Source organism: Penaeus vannamei, chromosome 9 (assembly GCF_042767895.1).
Source record: "Penaeus vannamei isolate JL-2024 chromosome 9, ASM4276789v1, whole genome shotgun sequence".
Lineage (NCBI taxonomy): Eukaryota > Metazoa > Arthropoda > Malacostraca > Decapoda > Penaeidae > Penaeus > Penaeus vannamei.
Window position 1 is genome coordinate 32,579,038 of NC_091557.1, and position 12,089 is coordinate 32,591,126.

The window sequence follows — 12,089 nt, forward strand, 5'->3', positions numbered from 1 at the left end:
CCAGCTCGGTAATGAGGTTGAGTCGCCGGTAATCGCCACATGGGCGCCATTTGTTCAATTTCCGGACCATGTGGAGAGGGGATGCCCATCGACTGCAGCCTTGGAGCAGACGCCCATGTGCTCCATTTCCGTGAAGGCGAGCCTTGGGCTCAGGCGACGGAAACGAGAATGGACTGGGGGTCCCGTCGTCTTAATGTGGTAGAAAACTCCATGTTTTGCTGCTGCTCCCGGGCTAGTGTGGCGGAGCTCTGGCTTGAAAACTGAAGGGAAATTGCTGAGTATGTCCCTGTAGGCGTCTCCAGTGAAGCAGCACATGTTGAACTCTAGGGGACCTGTCGTCTGTCGGTCTGTATTGCTGGAAATATGGAGAGGAAAGCTCCCGTATCGGCGAGAAAATGATTGCCGGATCTCGCATCTTAGATGTGGAATCCGGTGTGGGGGCGGTCGACTGCATTAATCGGGATTATGGCTGCGTTGCTTAGTGGCCACCTTTTGCATTAAATGACTCTGAGGCATCCACCTACATCCGTCGAGACGCGTGCTGCTCTGCCGAGCCTCTTGTGGTAGGAGCAGATGCCATCTGCAGCAAGGAATCGGGTGAAGGGCCACCGGTTACAGCTGGACCTTCGGGCAGTCGCTGCACTGACGTCGCTACTAACCAACGGGGAAAAGGGAGCTTTGTGTGTGTGTGTGTGTGTGTGTGTGTGTGTGTGTGTGTGTGTGTGTGTGTGTGTGTGTGTGTGTGTGTGTGTGTGTGTGTGTGTCGCGCGCGCGCGTCTTCATATATATATATATATATATATATATATATATATATATATATATATATATATGTATGTATGTATGTATGTATGCGTGTGTGTGTTCTTACCTAGTTGTTTCACTACTGGAGAAGAGCTAAGCTCAGGTGGTCCCGTCAGCTCTATTCAAATTATCGTCAGCTCTATTCAAATTATTACTTTTTAAATTGATACACATTTTTGACACACACTACGCTTTTGGGGAGACTATAGGGTCTTGATTAATTTCTAACTCCTGTGTAATAATTTCTTTCCTTGTTAATATTGCTACCCCCTCCATTTCCATCTGCCCTATCTTTTCTCCAAATATTATAGTTTTTGAGTCCTAATGTTACATCGTCCATAGAGGGATCCAGTTTGGTTTCAGTGATGCTTAATACATTTGGTTTATTCATTTCAATTATTGTCACTAGTTTTAGCAACTTCGGAGATAAACCATCAATATTTGTATAAACTATTTCTATATATTCCTTTTGGCTGCAGGGTTAGTGTTTGTCTGTCTCTGCATTTGTATGTATGTGTATGTGTGTGAGTGCTTGTGTGCCATACTTGCACACACACATATGTATACATACACCCATATATACATATATACATACATATATATATATATATATATATATATATATATATATATATATATATATATATATATATATATATACATATAAACATATTTACATTTTTATATATTTATATATTCATTTATGTGTTTATGTGTGTGTTCTAAAATTAATAATGTTTTGCTTGAGGAGAGAAAAAACAAAATGTGGTATTTCTTACCGCATACTCTGCTGATGCGGTTCTTTCCGCACTGAAAGATGTGTGGGTGTTTTGTAGACTCAAATTACCGCTTAACAGGTTATTTCTGCAGTTCTCGCCCAGATGATAGGCTCTGCCTTTTCAAACGCTGATGTCAAGAGTGTTTTCCATTTATTTCCCTTGTGTCCCTCGCTTTTTCCATGGAGCAGCAGAATAATTCCTCCCACTTTCTCCCATTCTTCGCAGGAGGCTGACGCTATCAGTTCAAGGTTCTTTCCAACACCTGGGTGGCCGACTATCCCGACATCAACTTTATCACTAACATTTTGGACTGGGACTAGGAGTGCCAGACCTCAAAGCACCGTCATGGTTCAGGATCATAGTCCTCCCTACTCAATTCAGATTCACATCAAACTCTGAGCTACATGTACTCTTGCTCTCTCGTCAGGGAACCTTCCCCTTGTGAGATCCACGCTATCTTAGTTAACATAACAGTTTCAAATGTACCAACAGACAAGGCTTCTCATGTTCATCTCTCTGTCTTCATTAATTCTGTGGCCTTATTCGGCCTGGCGAGGTCCCACGCACTTCACCTTGTAGCAACTCGAGTTACTACAAGGATCTATCTACTTGTTATTGATGGACTGGGCTCTGGACCAGCCCTGTTCGTGGATCTGTCACCGTGGATCAGCCTTCAGGAAGTCGACCTTTGCCTTTTAGTTCAAGAGTCAAAGGTTCTTATCGTAGGCAGGTAATACTGAATGGCAGGCTGCCTTCATAGACGAACACTTGAGAAAATATTTACCTGTTCCCTCCTCTGTTGTTGATCATTTGGCTGCTTGCCTTTCATGACCTGGCATGTCTTACTCCCCCCCCCCCTCCACCAAGTTTTACCACTGAAAACGAGCAGAGGAGCGACCTTGACAGGTTCTAGGAGCTTTGCCATTTTGGAATCACGAATGAGCCTTACCTAAGTCAACAAAACTTGAGGAAGTAAATTTGCCTTAATTATGTACATAAAGTTAAATGATGAGAAAGAAGCGTGATTACGGTATTTAAATTTGCTATGCAAAAATATAGAAACTGTAGAGAATATTTTAATGAATATTAATAATGATAATCATGGTGATAATGCTATATATCAACAATAACAAGCTCAATTTCGATGGAAGGTCTAGGGTGCAAATGGCAGTGTTGGTGTTTATGGTTTGAGATGCATGTTTGTTTTTGAGGTATTCGACATTAGTCTTGCTCTGTGGAACATTGGAGATCTGTTCCACTCATGTATGTGTGAGAAGAATGTCATGTAAAAAAAAAAAAAAGAGAGAGAGAGAGAGAGAGAGAGAGAGAGAGAGAGAGAGAGAGAGAGACAGAGAGAGAGAGAGAGAGAGAGAGAAATGGTGTGTGTGTGTGTGTGTGTGTGTGTGTGTGTGTGTGTGTGTGTGTGTGTGTGTGTGTGTGTGTGTGTTTCTCTGAAAGCGTGTCTAAAAATGAATATGAATGTTAATAAGGCAACAATGTAGTTACCAATACGATAATAAAGAAAATGATAGGTGATAAATATTAGAATAAAAAAATATATTGTAACCTTGCACGGTTATTAACTATTCGTACAGTAATCATATTGAAAGTTGTAATATGAATAATATCACGATTAACAAGTATAACGCTAGTCGCACCATTATTTTCAAATTCATAAGTATATGATGGTTGTAATCGATAACAAGCAGATTTAAAACAAAATAATATCGAACGCAAGAAAAACAAGCAGATAACTCGACCGATAACAGTGTAAAGAACATCCTATATATACCTATTGTCATGTGAGACCAACTCAGCAATAATAGGTCATAGTTATTTGAGGTCATGCAATAGATTCTAATGAAAACAGGATATCGTTAATTAGATATCTGTCTATATATAAAGTACATATTTGCTTGAAGCGGCCAGAATAATGTAGTGTGCATGCATGTCTTTACACGCTTTCTGTAAAGGAATATAAGAAATTCCTTTCAATTTCAGATGCGCCATTGACATACACTCATTAGAGGAATTCTGTAAAGTTGCTGACACCACTTTTTCATAATATATTTACTAATAAACTTAAAGAAAGGGATAGAACGGTAATATCAAGTTACCAAGTTCTAGTAGTTCTGGACCGCCTTGGTTTCGTAGATGCACTGGAACTGAAGGTTCTACTCCTATAACACAGCACAAAACAACAAAAGAGAGAGACAGAGAGACATATTCTCGTGTCACCAAGGTCCTCTGCCTGAAGACGTTAGACGAGGTCCACGCGGGGAAAACGCGATCACGTTCATGGTGGACCGTGTACTGGTAAGAAGGATATTATGTACTAAATTTTGGGTAATTTTTAAGATGAAAAATTACCCAATTTTACTGTTTTTCGAATGGAAGACTAAGTGTTTTTTGGATTTGGAGTATTGTTTCATCTGTACTATGATAATTAGTTTTCTAGTTCATTATTGTCTTGACTTCAATTACAGAACCTTACTATTTGTTTAAAACATGTTGGAAAACTTGTCATTGTTGTTTGGTAACTAATAGTAGAGACGTACGAAATTGCCCCCACCTTTATGCGAGATATACGTAAGGACATCACGTTAATTCCAGTTACGTATATTATTCGATATAAGAGTAGATTTTACAAGATTGATGTGGGCGTTGCCTTGTATCATTTTGTAGATGCACATTGTATCATTACAAACATATTATTTGTATGAATAGGTATTATGCCCAAGGTAAATCTGTACAGTACAGACATTACTCCACGTCACAAAATTTATTCAGCATATTTGCCAACTCAGGATTATTGGGTGGACTTAGGATGTGGGTAGAGCTTTCCGTAATAATTTTTCTTTATTTATGACATTACCGTTGGTGTCTAGATTATGCCATTTCTTGTACTAACAACTACAACTTTTAGTCGTCTTTAAGAATATCTTCAATTTGACATACTTTAATGCATCCATACCATAAAGATTAACCATGCTCATTACAGCAACGTAAGAGTTTATATTTTATGATTATGGTAGCCTACTTGTTTCGTTATAGTTTGTTTCATACGGCTGTATGGTACAAGATACCAATAATTGTTACCGAGAGCGTCCCAAAACCTAATCTTTCTTACCTTCTATTTATTCCCAAAAAATGGGGGGCAAACTCCCCTGTAACCCCCATTTATTAGCACTTTGTGCCAATCTACAGAAAATGGATATTAGGAACTGGCTGTGGGAGGGTGTTGTGGACTTAGTCTCTGAGCGGTGAAATGAAGCAGAAATTTTTGTCATTTGCCACTAAATATGAGGCCACAGCATCTTAAACTATGTTGTTTCTTATTCTATTTCTTACACTTTGTAAGATGGTGTTTTCCATTTCCCTCTAACTCTATGCATCGCTCTCGGTAACTTATACCCAAGATACCACACGAGAGAGGTAAACGTTGCCTGTAATGGATGGAAAGACAGAAAATAAGGTAATTTTCAGTTACACACAGCCATCCGATCTTACTTTTATTATTGATTCTTTAAGTTACCAGTGCTTTAATATGTGTGACTTCTTATTTTCTATTGTAAATGATAGTAGTGAAAGTATTGGTAATGTTTACGTAGTGACTGTACAGCTTTGAAATTGAGTCCCAATTACTCCAGCCATTCCTGGGAAATCCACAAACATCAGCATATTAACCAAACACCTTCCTAATTTGGGGGTTCTGCCCTTAGACCTCCATCCAGTCATGACTTATTTCCTTAATTTCTTGTGTTATTTTTATCTACACAGATTATTTTGTGTATCAGTGTGTAGTTTTTCTAATTTGTTATTATAATGCCTTTACATTTTCATGTAAATTTATGCCAAAGTATTCTTATCATCAACTTGTGAAGTTAATATCATAGATGAAAGTGTCTTATTTTATCTTTCTTTCCATTACAGGCAAATTTTACTTGGTACTACATGGCTATGGGAAACTGAATATGTACTGAAAATAAGATGCTTTACATCTTTGGTATTTCCTTGGCAATTGATAAGAAAAGTATGCAACACGTAATATTTTACAGGAAAATATTATGACTATCATAATGAAAAATGGAAACTACACTCACTGATACATGAAATACTATTTGCAAAGGATCATGTCAAATGTAAAGAAAATAAGTTGATCCTAATTTAGAGAATAAATCCATGGAGATTAGGTGATCTGGAGGCAAAGGCCCCTATAGTGAAATATAGTGATTGGCAGGGCATCTGGGGGTAAGGGCCCCCAGGTTAGGAAAGTTTTTGGTTCATATGTAGGTGGTAGGAGTAATAGTGACTTATGGATGTGTTGGCATAGTGGGAGAACTCATCTTCCCTGCGTGTATTAAGCAAATTTGGCTTGTCAATGCATATATAATTTTCTGTGGGGATCAGTAAAACACAGAGTTGATGGGCTTATCTCTACGTATTCAGGAGAGTCTACGTGGCAGACGATGGCACTACAAGGGGTTGTTTACATTACACGAGTATAAAAATCTGCCGTAAGATGGCGTGTATAAAAGAAAATTATACTTTTATAGGAGTAACTTAAGAAAATATAACTTTACCTTAGTTTAGGAAATATGAGGTATATCATAGACATATATGAGGTATACTCATACTAATAAACATCTTTAATTACTTCTAACACCCCCTCTTAATTAAAGATGGGTATGTTATCTGAGAATCTATCCCCTGATATAGTTAAAAGCTTGCAACTTCTTCTGGATTACAGGCTTTGTAAAAATATCAGCTGGATTCTGTTGTGTAGGAACATAGAATAAGTTTACATTACCCTTCTCTACTTCATCTCTAATGAAATGGTAATGAATATCAATGTGCTTTGATCTTCGGTGATTAACTGTGTTTTAGGCAAGATTAATAGCACCTTGGTTGTCAACTCCTAAGTCTACAGACTTTAACTTTAGTCCTAATAGATCAGACACAATTTGTCTTAGGAACTTTGCTTCCTGAATGGCATAGGTAATAGCCATGTACTCTGCTTCACAAGATGAAAGTGCTACTGTCTGTTGTTTCTTACTTTTCCATGATATAAGTGGTCCATCTTTATATAACTGAAAACAATATCCTGATATGCTTTTTGTCTTCAGATGATCCCCAGTCTGAATCACAAAATCCTTTAAGTTGAACTGATTCATTTGACTTTTTGAATGTAAGACCATACATCATTTTACCTTTCAAATATTTGAGCACATGCTTAGCAGCATTTAACTGAGCTTTAGTAGGCTTGGACATATACTGTGAAAGTTTAGTGACCACATAGCACAAACCTGGTCTAGTAGCTGTCATAATATATATGAGACTACCTACTATTTCTCTGTAAAGAGTAGCATTAGCCAACTCATCAGATTCTACTGTTGAGGTGTTAACAATACTTGGATCACATGGTATATTTCTTGCATAACAATCTGACATGTTAAACCTATCCAAAATCTTCTCTACATATTTGGTTTGGTTCACCTCAATGTTATTTTTACCAGAAACAAATGACATTCCAAGAAATCAGTTTAGTTTACCTAAATCAGTCATTCTGAAATTTTGACAAAGAGATTGTTTAAATTTGTTCATCAGGGACATGTTACTGCTGGCAATAATTAAATCATCTACCCATAAGAGCACAATAATATCATGCTTTAGATACAGACAATGATCACTCTGTGATTGTTTGAATTCTTCTGAAATGAAGAAATTATGGATTACACTATTCCACATTCTACCACTTTGTTTCAGACCATAAAGTGACTTTTTCAGCTTGCAATACAACACATTTCCTGCACTATCTTTTTCTTCATAACTTTCAGGTTGTTCCACATATATTTCAGGATCAATATCAGCATATAAGTAAGCTGTTTTAACATCCATCTGATGTATTACCATGTCCTTTTGTACAGCCACATCCAATACAGAACGTAGTGTAGACATTCTTGCTGTTGGTGCAAAAGTTTCTCTGTTGTCAATGTCCTTCACCTGTGAATATCCTTTAGCAACATATCTTGCTTTAAATTTTTCTTTGCCATTTGGTCCAGGCTTTACTTGATAAACCCATCTTCCACCTACTGCTGTACGTGACTCAGGCAGTCTAGTAAGTTCATAGGTATCGTTGTCTTGAAGTGAAGATATTTCCTCGTCCATTGCTTTCTTCCACTGAGGTCCCTCTTGAGACGTTATAGCTTCTTGGTAGGTGACTGGTACTGGTTTGTGTGACACTTGGTAGCAATGATAAATGAAGCTTTTGTGTGTCACACTGGAGATACTGTCATCTAGTTCATCAGTAACATAGTCATCTAGATGTGAGAGTTTCCGTCTGTCTCGAGCTGGATATCTTCTTTCTTCACAAATGTTCTCTGGTGGCTTATCTTGGTTCGCTGGAAGTAGTTTTTGCTGAAGTCTTGTCTTCACCAAGATGTCTTCTTCATCTGAGCCTTGCTCGGTACTTGATGGTTCAGCTACATTGGGCAAGTTTTCCATAAACTTGACACATCTTATCTTCATTACTGTCTGGGTGTCCTTGAAGTAAATTAAGTCCGCTGGGCTCTGGTCATCATAGCCTACAAATATCCCTTCCTTACTCCTGGGATCAAGTTTCTCTTTCTCCTCTTCATATGCAAAACATCTTACTCCAAAAACATTCATTTTGCTGATGTTTAGCCGCATTCCAGTGAGCATTTCTACTGGAGTTTTCCGAGTTCTGGGGTTATAGCACCTATTCCTTATGTAGCAAGCAGTTTTCACTGCATAGCTCCACATATCCATGGTTAATTTGGCATCAATCAGTGCTGCTATTGTCTCCTTAAGGAATGAGAGATATTCCATAGCACTGCCGCCATTCTCTAGTCTTTTGGTGAAGAATGACATTAATAAAGCATCTAACCTCTGGTTGCTTTAGGTAATACTTTCGTAGTACTGCCAAAGCCTTCACTCCACCTCCTTTCCCTTCAGGTTTTGTCATGCCAAGTGACGTTCTGTCAAAACAACCAGTTAAATGACTGTAGATTGTCCTTTTGGCACAATCCAGATTATAACCTTCTGGACATTCTGAAGCATACTTATCGAGCACGAGATGTAGTTCCAATATGTCCAACGTGTCGAGGAAGTGCTCTTCCCACAAATCATAAATCTGGGCCCATAACCTGTTGGCGTAGTGGGAGAACTCATCTTCCCTGCGTGTATTAAGCAAGTTTGACATGTCAATGCATATATGATTTTGTGGGGATCAGTAAAATACAGAGTTGATGCACTTAACTCTATGTATTCAGGAGAATCTATGTGGCACTACATAGGGTTGTTTACATTACACGAGTATAAATATTTGCTGTAAGATGGTGTACATAAAAGGAAATATACTTTTATATGGGTAACTTAACAAAATATAACTTTACCTTAGTTTAGGTAATATGAGGTATTTCATAGACATATATGAGATATACTTATAGTAATTAACATCTTTAATTACTTCTATAGTGAAATATGGTGATTGGCAGGGCATCTGGGGGTAAGGGCCCCCAGGTTAGGAAAGTTTTTGGCTCATACATAGGTGGTAGGAGTAATAGTGACTTATGGATGTATGCTTAAAGAAATTGTGTGACCCACATAAACTCTTAAAACAATCTTATGCTAGAATTTTGTGACTGTAGGAAGTCTTAATGTAATTTTAAGGCTGTTGGTTTCAAAAATACACTGCTCCTATCCTCTTGCGTCATTTTGATATACCAGTTGATTTTTTGTGGCATTATTCCTTAGTGGAGGATTTTGTGCTTCAAAGAGTGGATTCCACAATTTCTTTAAGGTGACCGTCCTGGGAAATGACCACCTTTCCCTACTCATTTCATCATGAAAAAAATAATGGTTGGAGGTAACTCACTGATTCTTTTTGCATAATTTAGAGCATAGAATTGCATTTTTTTTTTTTTTTCATATATAATTTTGATCTTGCATCCCCATAGGGGGGGACACCCCCCAAAAAGTAGAGTAAAAAAAAAAAAAAAAAAAAAAAAGTCCCTCTTCTTCAGTACATCATCACGCCTACAGTTATTTCCTGAACAATCCCAAAGAAATTCATGTACTAGATCTATCTTAGCCTAAGGCCGTGTAAATCGCCAATTTTTTTACTTTCCTTTTTGGGCGGGGGACTGGTAGCCATGTAGTACTTTTTTTTTTTTCCAGCATTAAAAGAATTATACTTTTTGATTGACGCCAAAATTTAAAAATCTGCAATTTACACAGCCTTGGGGCTCCAAGGCTCTAGCAAAAGCAACAAGCTGCATTTCAGTTGCATGAAAATTACAAGCGTGATGTACCGAAGGTAATGTAAACAAAGAATGGAGATACAGGGTATTATATTTTGGAGTGCTGAGTTCTGTGGTACTGTCCATAGATTGGTTGTGGCTACCCTCCGGGTCCACTACAGAACTCCCCAGCGGTCCAATGATCACCCTAGGGTGTTTCATTTTGACAGGCTGAGGGAGGGGGAGTGTGCCAAGAGACGATTGGTGTACACCCGACAGCAATACAGAATTTCATCTCTTAGGAGACACTGGAACCCATAGATGCTTGTCATGTGGCTTGTCTGATAAGGGATCGGTAATTGCACCGTTCTCATGTGCGCAGAACTCAGTCTCTTGCAGTGGAGGTAGAAGGCCATTTCTGAGTAAATGACCTTTGTCCTGCATACCAGGCCCTGAGAAAGCTGAACTCCAAGCCCTCTTCACAGGTGACAGCAGTTCGCTTAGTAAGTAGTCAGATCATTTTAGATCCTGTTGCGGTGCGGGAACATTGGGCTGAGTATTTTGAGCAGTTGTACCAGGTTGACCCACCAACAGAGTGCCGAGATCCTGTTGCCGGAGCCACCCATCAGTGAACTGTTAAAAGCTGTTGATGAACCTATGGCGCATGGGTTACATGCTGTCCTGGCTGCCATCTGGTGGTCCGGTACCGTTCCTTCTGACCTGTTGAGGGGTGTGGTCTTCCCTCTCTGGAAGGGGAAGGGGAACCGTTGGGACTGCAGCAATCACTGAAGCATCACACTGCTCAGTATATCAGGCAAGGTTCTCGCCCACATCCTTCTGAGACGTATCAGAGACCATTTGCTGTGGCACCAGATACTGGAGCAATCTGGATTCACTCCTGGTAAGTCCACAATGTCCTTGTGCTTCGAGTCATTGTAGAGCGCCGCCGTGAGTTCGGGGGTGGGCTGCTTGCAGCCTACATCAACCACAAGAAGGCATTCAATACGGTGCATTGGGAATCACTCTGGGAGGTCCTGAGACAGAGGAATTCCAACAACGATTATTGGACTAATAGCAAGCCTGTATACTGGCACTGAAAGTGCTGTAAAGTGTGGTGGGGGCCTGTCAAGCTTCTTTTCTGTTAGTTCAGGAGGTAGGCAAGGCTGTGTCCTTGCGTCAACTCTTTTCAACACTTACCTGGACTGGATACTCGGCAGAGCTACTATTCAAAGTCATTGTGGAGCAACACTGGGCAATATCAAGGTTACAGACCTTGACTTTGCTTCTATCTGAGTCTTTGGAAACCTTAGTGGTGGGTCTGGATTCATTTAGCAATGAAACGAAACCCTTGGGTCTAGAGGTCTCCTGGACCAAGAACAAGGTCCAGGACTTTGGGGACATGCTAGAACCTGTTCAGTCGGTACGTGCTTGTGGCGAGGACATTGAAGTCACAGAGAGTTTTACATACCTTGGTAGTGTAGTTCATAACTCTGGCCTGTCAGACCAGGAAGTCAGCAGACGGATTGGCCTGGCAGCAGGGGTCATGAACTTTCTCGACAAGAATATTTAGAGATGTCGGTACCTATGCAGAAGGACCAAGCTACGTGTTTTCAAGGCCCTGATAATGCCAGTTTTGCTATACAGTAACGAAACCTGGACATTATCCTGGGCCTTGGAGTGTCATCTTGAAGCCTTTTGTAATAGGTCTTTGCGCCGGATCATGGGGTACTGTTGGCGGGACCATGGGGGGGGAGGATCGTCTTTATTTAGTTGTGCCTACACCAACTTTCATATTTAAAGGAATAAAATACGTTAGTTATCCATCTCTCTAGACGAAGATTACGCACACAAACAATCTAAAAATTCCATATAGTTTTTATTTCAGAGTGGGTATTACTGAGTACTATCATTTTCCATATGAAATAATCTGTATCTTGCTTATACATCCAAAGTTCAAAAAGCCAACATTTAGGTAACTTTCGTATTGAATTGGTCTTTACAACGGTCACAACCAATTTCAAATCAAATCAAATTTACCCATGCTGTGATGTACCGACCGTTGAGTGAAATGTAACGGAAATATTTCAATCCTTACTTATAAGCCTATTTTCAAACATCAGTGCTTCGTATGTGATATACATACAGATTACTTTGTAACCTACAATATATTACCAGGGAGTCTTGATCGAAGCATATTTTGTGTGTAAAGGGACATAAAACTTATTTATTTATTTATTTTTTTTAG

At 39.2% G+C, this 12,089-nt stretch overlaps 1 protein-coding gene across 2 annotated transcripts in view; it reads right to left on the minus strand.

The window, feature by feature from the left end:
• The window catches only part of LOC113822003 (nucleolar protein 9), a 23,807-nt gene extending 19,996 nt beyond the window's left edge, over positions 1-3,811 (minus strand). Inside the window, exon 1 of one of the 2 annotated variants that reach the window (XM_070125579.1) lies at positions 3,701-3,811. The gene's annotated coding sequence lies outside the window, so the exon portion shown is untranslated. Of the gene's footprint in view, positions 1-1,583; positions 2,885-3,700 lie in introns of those variants that run through there. The other variant, XM_070125580.1, reaches the window with a different exon arrangement.
• Between the last annotated feature and the right edge of the window lie 8,278 nt (positions 3,812-12,089).